This window comes from Nicotiana attenuata, chromosome 1 (assembly GCF_001879085.1).
Source record: "Nicotiana attenuata strain UT chromosome 1, NIATTr2, whole genome shotgun sequence".
Lineage (NCBI taxonomy): Eukaryota > Viridiplantae > Streptophyta > Magnoliopsida > Solanales > Solanaceae > Nicotiana > Nicotiana attenuata.
In genome coordinates, this window is record NC_031989.1 from 108,821,600 (window position 1) to 108,831,642 (window position 10,043).

Here is a 10,043-nt window from a genome sequence, read left to right on the forward strand (position 1 = left end):
GGCGCGCATCCCGATCCCATCATATAAAAAACAACAGTACCAATATTCTCCCTTATTCCTCCTTGTTGCGGCGTGCAACCCGATCCCACCTGTCCACCCTTATTACTCCTCAACACATATCACCCTTATTCCTCCTATTGCGGAGCGCCAACCCGATCCCACCTGTCCTCCCTTATTACTCCTTGTGCAGCGTGCAACCCGATCCCAATATATATATATATATATATATATATATATATATATATATACATATATATATATATATATATATATATCAGCACCAAACACAGAAGAATAAAGACAAGTGTTTCACAAGCTAACTGAAATCCCCCACATTACTTATACATCAATCCATGGAATATCACTACGATTATGAAACTTCACCAGTAAAAACTACTCAGCGAGACCAACCAAGGTACACCATAAGGCACCAATAAATCAATATAAGCCAACAGGGTAATAAAATGAAGCTACAAAACAAATAATACTTCAACGGGAACATCAACAGATAACATGAAACAATTAAATAACTCAATAAGGAGAACAACAGTTAATATGAAGCAATTAGACATGGAAACATTTATGAGCAAGTAGCAATTAAGGTAGGAAGGCAAGATATAGGGAAATGGGAAAAGAAAACGGGCTAAACAAGTAATTTGGTGACGCATAGGTACTTGTCACCACACCTATACGCCACACACATGATATCTCACATAGCAAGCAAGTCGGGGATCCCTAGTCCCTCAAGTCAAGGTTAGACCAAACACTTACCTCAAGCCAACGGGTATTTCAAAGCTCAATCACCGCTTTACCTCTCGATTCCACCACCAATTCACACATATCTAGCCATAATTAACTTAATAACATCAATAAACGCTAAAGAAACCAATTCCAATACACAATTATAGGTTTCCCAACATTTTTCCCAAAAAGTCAAAAATCGACCCCGAGCTCGCTTGGTCAAAACCCGAAGTTCGGACCAAAACCCGATTACCCATTCACCCCCGAGCCCGGATATACAATTGGTTTCGGAATCTGACCTCAAATTGAGGTCCAAATCCCCCAAATTCGAAATTCCTAAATTCTACCCAAGAACACCCAATTTCGAAGGAAAACCCCTAAATTTTGAGATGAAATCATGTAAAAAGATGAAATAGATTGAAGAAAATGAGTTAGAAATCACTTACCTATGATTTTGAGAAGTTTGGGTCTTTGAAAAATTGCCTAGGGAGGTTTAGGGTTCGAAAATTTGAGGAATGAGTTCAAAATCCTGTCTAAGTTATGTTTTACACGGTTGCAGGTATCACTTTTGCGATCACAGGTTCGCAAGTGCGACCAAGGCTTCGCAAATGCGAAGCTTGGCCTGGCCTGCTTCGCAAATGCGAACCATTTGGTCGCAAATGCGATATTCCCCTTGCCCGGACTTCTTCGCAAATGCGAAGAGCTGTTCGCAATTGCGAACACTGGCCTCCACAGCTACTCTTCGTAATTGCGATAAGTAGGTCGCAAATGCGAACCCAACAGTGGTCGCAAATGCGAGACTTGATCTCGCAATTGCGAGATCAGAGGCTCTGCAATAGAACTGAAACCTGCAACATTTCTACCAAGTCTAAAACACTCCGAAGCCTATCTAAAACTCATCAGAGCCCTCGGGGCTCTAAACCAAACATGCATACAAGTATAAAAATATCACACGGACTTGCTCGGGCGATCAAATAGCCAAAATAACATCTAGAACTATGAATTCAACACCAAAACTCATGAAATTTCAAGATAGTTCAAAATTTCTAAATTTTCAACAAAAGGTCCGAATTACATCAAATCACCTCCGTTTTTCACCAAATTTTACAGACACGACTTAAATATTATATCAAACCTGTACCAGGCTCCGGAACAAAAATACGGGCCCGATACCAACGAGGTCACAGACTATTTCCATTTCTAAAATCCTTATATTTTCCAGCAAATAATTTTCTTCAAAAATTCATTTCTTGGGCTAGGGACCTCGGAATTCGATTTTGGGCATACACCCAAGTCCCATATTTTACTACGGACCTCCCGAGACCGTCGGAATACGGGTCCGGGTCCATTTACCCAAAATATTGACCGAAGTCAACTAAAATCATATTTTTAAGTCAAAAATTATTATTTCTTAAATTTTCACACAAAAGCATTCCGGTATCGCCCCCGGAATGCGCACGCAAATCGAGGAGAGATAGAAGGAGGTTTTCAAGGCCTCAGAACACGGAAACGGACTCTAAAACAAAAGATGACCTTTTGGGTCATCACATTTTAGTCCGAATATCCTCTTTTTATCTAGATCAACACAACGAGAGATATTACTTGAGTAACCATCCGACACCGAGATATTTTTTAAATTTTTGAGAAAGTCGACTCTTTTATTTGTTGGAATTGCAAACGAAGCAAGCCGATAATTCTCATTCTCATCTGGCCAAAGATCACGCCTTATACCCATATCTTGTAGATCTTTTCGAACCTTAATATGATCCTTTGATTTTTCTTTATCATGTAGCAAAGTGTATATAATATTATCAAACACATTCTTCTCAATGTGCATAACGTCTAAATTATGGTGCAACAAGTTGAATTCCCAATATGGAAGATTGAAGAATATGCTTTTTTTTTCTCCATTGTTGAGTTGCACTTTCCTCAGTATCTTTTTGTCGATTTCTTTTCTTTCTTTCATTCAATTCTGCTGGTTTTCCAAATGTAACATCAATTTCTTCCACTTGATTCAAAATAGCTGACCTAGTTAACTTCCTTGGAGAGTTTCTCTCTTCCGTATTGCCAAAAAAATGAAGCGTCATCAATCTAAATTTATTATTTCTTGCCAAAAACCGGCGATGACCAATAAAGCACCACTTTCTAGTATGACGAAGCCGGCAAGGTTCTGTGTCAAAATTACAAGATGGACATACAAACCGGTATGTGTGTTCCAACAAGATAAAATTTCAAGTCCAGGAAAGTCGCTAACTTTCCACGTAAGAGCTGCTCGCATTCTAAACATTTCATTCTTTAATGAATCAAAAGTTTTCACACCTTCACACCACAACTCATTCAACTCCTTAATAAGCGGTTGTAGGTATATATCTATTTTATTCCCCACCGTACGTGGACCTGGAATGATCATTGAGAGGATAAAATTTGGTTGCTTAATACACAACTAAGGTGGAAGGTTATATGGAACCAAAATCACTGGCCAAATGTTATAATTAGTACTCATCATCCCAAAAGGATTGAAACCATCACTAGTTAGGCCTAATCGAACATTTCTAAGATCAGAAGCAAATTCAGGAAAAGTAGTATCAAATCTCTTCCATGCCTCACCATCTCTGGGATGCCTCATGATTCCACCTCTGTTATTATATTTCACATGCCATCTCATATGCACTTATTTTAGAGCACATGAACAATCTCTGCAACCTTGGCTTTAGTGGAAAATAACGCAAAATTTTTGCGGGCATCTTTTGCTTCTTTTTCTTCTTTCCCGTGGTAGACATGTGATTATAGTTGCTCTTCTTAGTTGGCTTCCATCTAGAAGTATGACAATGCTTGCATGTTTCCTCATTAGCATCATCTCCCCAGTACAACATGCAATCGTTTGGACAAGCATCTAACTTGATATAATCAAGACAAATCCTTTTGATGGTATTCTTGGCCTCATAAAAAGAATTAGGTATCCTTGCAAATCCAAATGCATCCTTCAGTAAATCTAGCATCATAGTCATTCCCTTGTCACTTAGCCCAGACAAACACATTATGTGATACAACTTTAACAAAAATTCTAGTTTCAAGTACTTGGACCCTTCGTATAATTCTTCACTTTCATCTCTAAGCAACTCAAAAAATACTTTGCTATTTGAAGAAGGAGGATCATTTAATATTTCTTCTTCTCCAACTACTTGTGATGGACCTGCATCAATGCCCTCATGCCTTAACCCGGGAATGCTTCATTTATCAACAATTCCATAGGATTTTCAGGAGGCACTGCATCTGGGATAACCTCTGTACTTCTAGAGTTCTCCAACACTTCTGTTTCCCCATGAAGAATCCAAGTGACATAATTTTGAGGGAATGGCTTGCTAATCAAATGATCGTATACTATCTCTCTAGTATGCCACTTTCCAAAACCATATTTAGGACACATACATTTTATTCTATCTCCTATAAAAGCATTCTTAAATGCAAAATTTAGAAATTGATGCAAACCAAATAAATACTTTGTTGCATTTCTAGGCATTCCAATCCAAGATTTATCCATTGGAAGGTATTGATATAACCTTTCAGAAGTGATCAACCGATAAGGATTTCTCTGAGCAAGAGTGTTTCCTGTAACCTACAATATTTCCATGAGAAAGGATGATTTAGTAACCTATCAACGCAATAACATTATAAAATTTTGTAAGATAATAAAAAAATGGCACAAGAAAATATTTGTTAAAGAATAAGGTGGAAATCATAAAGTTACCGTGATATATATAACTTTGAAGTTCAGAATGTCTAAAGAAAGTGTCTTTTTTTTACACAAACAGTATATCTTCTTTTGTAATAATACCTTTCATGCATGAAGGAGCAGCGCTGCATGCAATACTACTAGGAGATCAATGTTACAACGGATTTAAGTTATATACATGTGAAAAAAAATTTACAACACCAATACCATTTGACTATATATATCATGTTTCTTCTCTAATAATTAAGGTGACCATATATATGTCACTATCAGGCTTGAAAAAGAGTTACTAGTATTTATTACTATTAAAATCCATTTTTATAATTAAGTCAATTTTGTGTAAAAAAAATACTGCGTATATACAATTAATGTTAGTGTACAAAACTCAAATGTAACTGAAAGATGTAGAATTGGTGTAGTTAATTATGAATTAAGAGCATGTTTCTGGTGGATAAAGCAATAACTGAAACAAGTTTGACGAACATCATGCTGTAACACATCCTGAGGTCAACATGTTGCTGTGGATAAAGCAATAGCTTGAGTTAAAAAATTATGGTGGATAGTGGATACTACATGCAGCAGCATACTAGCATTAATTATACCTAAAGCGAGTGTGCACAAACTTAGAGACTATTTAGTAATATTCTACCTAATTGCCATGATTCGAGTATCACTTAAAGGTCCATGGACTCATTGCAACCAATTGAAGTTCAAAATATACACATTTCACAGAGAGATAAACTGGTTACTTGAAATTAACAAAGTGCCCAGCAACATATCACCAAAGTTATATTTGAGTAGAAACTTCATAGAGAGTGCAAAAATGACATATATCCACATGCACAAAATCTGACAGCCACAGTTAGCATCAGGCATGGACTGAGTCCATTCTTTAGCCCAACAAACAAATGAGCACAAGAAAACCAGCAAGTATGGCAACAATGGGAATAATAACAACCTTACAGGATACTTGTTACCTCTTACCAACACGGATATTGAATAACTCTATCCATCAAGAGTTGGACAACTTAAAACAAATTACCTAGTGTTTTTGCCTATAGATTTTAGACTGACTTGGTCTCCTCTTCTACTTTTTGCTTAATTTTTAAGTGAATAATATCATCTAATTAAATAATAAAATAGTATCACCAAACTCTAAAAGGTGGTAAAGGTTGTTTTCACTTCATCAAGTGGAGCGCTGTTATGTTATGCTATCAACTTCTAGAGCAAATTATAAATTCCTACCTATACTAGGTTTCTTTTACAACGAGTCGAAGCAAGTATAAAGATTAATTTAGTTGCAACATATCACCTATATGTCATCTAACAATCACGTCGATCTGAAGAGGCTTCGCCTCACCGTGGAAATAGGTGCTCCACGCTGCTCAACGCAATTTCCAAAAGAAAACAAGAAGAATTAAAACAAGGAAAAGGAAAGAGAAGTAACCAAAACAAAAAGTGAAAAAATGCCTATATGAGCAATATTTGGCCAGTGTGGAGCAAGGCAACTCCCAAGAGAGCCGAGGCTCTTGAAAATTTGGCTACTTAAAATATGAATGAGACGGATCAATGATTGGATCTACTGGCGCAATTTTATGATCTGCAGTCTAGGATGAAAGACCAGCCTTGATCTTTTGAATGGTAGCAACATCAGTCTTGAATGACTTAGCGAGAATCTGATCAACAACACAAGTAGCAAACAGAGTTGTTGGATGTGAAATGGTTCCTGCATTTGTGCTACCAAATGCAGAAACAGCTGTAGCTGATTTATTCCAATCAGTATTGTACTGATAATGCACACAAACTTTTAGAGTCTAAGTATAGAGCTTGTTACTACTATCTAACAATCCAACATCTAGACTGCTAATAATAGCACGGATGCACGAGGGTGAGTGTGGGGCGGGTTGACAACCACGCTAGGGAATTGAAGGACAGCAAGTGAAGTACTCTGGCCATCCGAAGCTGGAAATTCCGCGTTGCTAGCTTTTGTCGCCTTAAAGCTTGTAATAACACTGCCAAAAATTCCGCGCATGCTGATGATAGGCTATAATTGCATATTTTAGTCGCTTATTACACTCGAATTTACTGCACTTTAATTGAGTTTGCGCTTTAATCGCTAGTGTTTTGCACTAATTGTGTGTTTTATGCCTTGTAGGTGTGATTCCGAGCTATATAGATGTTATGGAATGAATTTAAGTGATTTAAAGCTTTGAAGTCTGAGTAAAAGCTCAAGGAATTAAGCCGGGATCGTGTTCGGGGGTCAAATTTGATAATTAAGTACGAACGAAGGCTTGAGGAGGCATATTGCGCACTGTCTAGTAAAATAGACATAACTTTTTGCTCAGAACTCCATTTGGGCTCCACAATATATGGTTGGAAAGCTAACTCAAAGGGCTACAACTTTCATGTTTTACGTTTTTCCAAATTCCAAACGGAACAGGGTGAAAAACCGCGGTTTTGCCGCGACCGCGGCAGAACCGCGGTGGAAGGCAGTTTCTGAAGAATGAAGAATCCGCGATGGCGTTTGGCCGCGGTTCCACCGCGATCGCGGTGAAACCGCGGTGGGAAGCGTAAATTTTAGGGGCTAAAGTGTAAAACATGGGATTTTAAGTCCTAAACCCTATATAAAACAAAGGAGGCCGGCCTAGAACAAGAAGAGGACATATTTTGGACACAAATTAGTCCTAAGGAGGCGGAGAGACACTACTTTAGGGTTAGACAACACCCTTGGAGGCAAGAACACATTGGGAGCAAGGCGGAGAATTCTTCTACAAGTTTTTCCTTCCTCTTCCTATTTTTCATTGTTGGTTATGACTTTTAGTATTGTAGTTTTACATACTATTATGAATAGCTAATTTGTTATCTAGAGTTTTGATAGAACCTTTTGTAGGATAAATTCTTGTTATGTTTTTATATAATTGAGCCATAGCTTTTCTCTATTTGTTCAACTACGTTTATATTATGGTTGATTGAAGAGCTCTCAATTAGCTGTGCCTATTTAGTATGCATAACTCGGGAGAGAGTGCATATTTAGGTAATTGTTGAACAACACCACTCCCAAAGTATATGAGGGATCAATAACCGAGGGTTTAAAGGCGGGATTAAGGATAACGAAGCCTTGGGTGCGATCTAAAGTGAGCTGTATTAAAAGCCAGCTAGCGTATCTCGGGAGAGTGCGTCTAGTAAATTGTCGTAATTACTCGGGAAAGATTTACGGTAATAAGAGTGCTCATGATCGGTAGAGAATACTTAGGCGAAATTATAGAAGACATAGCAGGAAGGATTCCGACAATTGGGGAAATCATAACTCTAGACCTCCTTAATCTTTTCTCTAGCCCTCAATATCTTTAGTTGTTAATTTACTATTTTAATTTGTTAGTTAAGTAGTTAAACACAAGAATCTTAATATCTATAAGTTAGGAATTGTTCAAGCTTGTCTTCTTGGTGATAGTGAACAGCTGTAGCTAAACCTTAGTTCTCTGTGGGATTCGACTCCGGACTTGTAAACCGGATTATATTTGCAACGATCGCATTGTCCTTTTTAGAAGGCATAGTTGGGCGTGATCAAATTTTGGCGCCGTTGCCGGGGAACTAACGGTGTAGTTGTAGGTGTACATATTGCTAGGTTTCAAGTTTGAACTTTTATTTTATTATTTGATTTTTTTTATTTTTTTTATTTTAGTTTTATTTGTTTATTTGAGAAACATGACGTCATGGAATTATGAGAATTTTGTTGTTGGTAATTCTACTTTTGATCCTCCTTATACATATTGTGAAGGAAACCACCCAGGGCAAAATTATCAAAATATTCCTGAGAGCGAGTTTTGTGCACCAACTCAATCTTATGTGTGGAATGTGTGTGATATGTGTGGTGGTCAAGATGGTCACTTTCACGGTTGTGCTTATATTTCTTACCTTCCCCCAACCCCTTACTTTGATGGTTCTTCTTTTTCTGGTGAAGTTAATAGGAACAAAGAACCTAGGGAAGCTGACCTAAAGAAGCTCGAAGATATGTTAAAGTGCATTTTGGAACAACAGAGTAAATTACTACTGCGGATGGAAAGGCAGGAGGAAACTATTCACAACTTGAAAGTTCACATGAATCAACTGGTTGAAGTTTTTAATGCACAACAAGCCAATATTGTGAATAGTATCCAAGAAGAGCGTGAATTAGAAACAGAAATTGATGAGCTAGAGGAGGAGGCTAGAGTAGAACACCAACAATCAATCACACTAGATTTTGAGGATGTCGATGTTGTAGAAGAGATACTAGAGTCAACCAAGAATATTGAGGATACATATTTAGTTGACTCTATTGTCATTAGTGTTGAGAATGTAGATAGTCCCAATGTTCATGTAGTTGAGCGCATTGGTCCTCACTCCAAGCATTTTTCCACATTGTGTTTAAATAATGATATGGAAATAGAGTCGTCCGAGCCATTTGAGGAGTCAATGAATGAGGAACAAAGTGCTTACATTCTGGAATTCTTCTTGCCAGAAAATCGGGATTACAGACCTCATCTAAAGGCCAAGAAGTGCAGAATACTACATTATTTTATTGGGCCAGCCAGATTCGTTCCACCACCCCAGGAGCATGATCATAGAGCAGAATCAAAACTTGGGGTCCCATTCATAAGTTCAAAGTGGAGGCAGAAAGTGATTCACGTCGTGCCGCGACGTTAAATCAAGCGCTTGTTGGGAGGCAACCCAGCTTTATTGCTTTCTTTTATTTATTTTTTATTTTTATTATATTATTTTTGTAGTGTCAATTTTTTTTTATTTTCTAGGAGCATGGAAAGCAAAGGTATTGGAAGGATGCATCAGCAAACCAAATGGTTGGAACTAAGTGTGAGGTACCCACACGAAGGACCAAGCTCGGGAGAAGTCTGAGTACCCCATGAACTGCTAGTGCTTCGGCCTTTGCCTACCAGGGAGTTTCTTTTACCCTCTTGTATGTATGGGTGTGCATTGGGGACAATGCACAATTTTAAGTGTGGGGTGAGGAGATTGTCTGGGTGGTTTTTCATGCTACTTTAGCTGTGTTTGTTTTTTTAAAAGATTGGACTTTTCCTGATGACGGATCTTCTAGACAGTTTTCTTGAGGGAAGTAAGTCTAAAGAAAATACCAAAAAGATTTTTTGTTTTGTTAGGTAGTGTAGCAATTACCCCTTGGTTTTTCTTTAAACCACGGTTCTTTTCCAAGGGTTTTATTTGAACCGGGTGTAGTTTTTTTTTTTTTGGGAATAGGAGCCATTGTGTTTTGTTTTGAAATGAAGCAATATCTCTTGACTTTGTTATGCCTTGAGAATAGTGAGTACTTTGGCTGTGACGCTTAGGCTCAGTTTTTGACTCTTGTATAAGTACCTTAAATTGTATGATCTTAAATTTGCTTAACTGCTCTGACTAGGGTGTCTTGATGAATCCAATCCTGAGTGAGTTATGTGCCATGTGTGTGTAAGGTTTTGTGATATTCTGTGCATTGCATTTGATGCCTAGAACTTGCCCCGTGTGTTTGCAAAGCGAAATAGTAGTTTTATTCAGTCTAGGAAGTGATATAGGCATTTCTTTG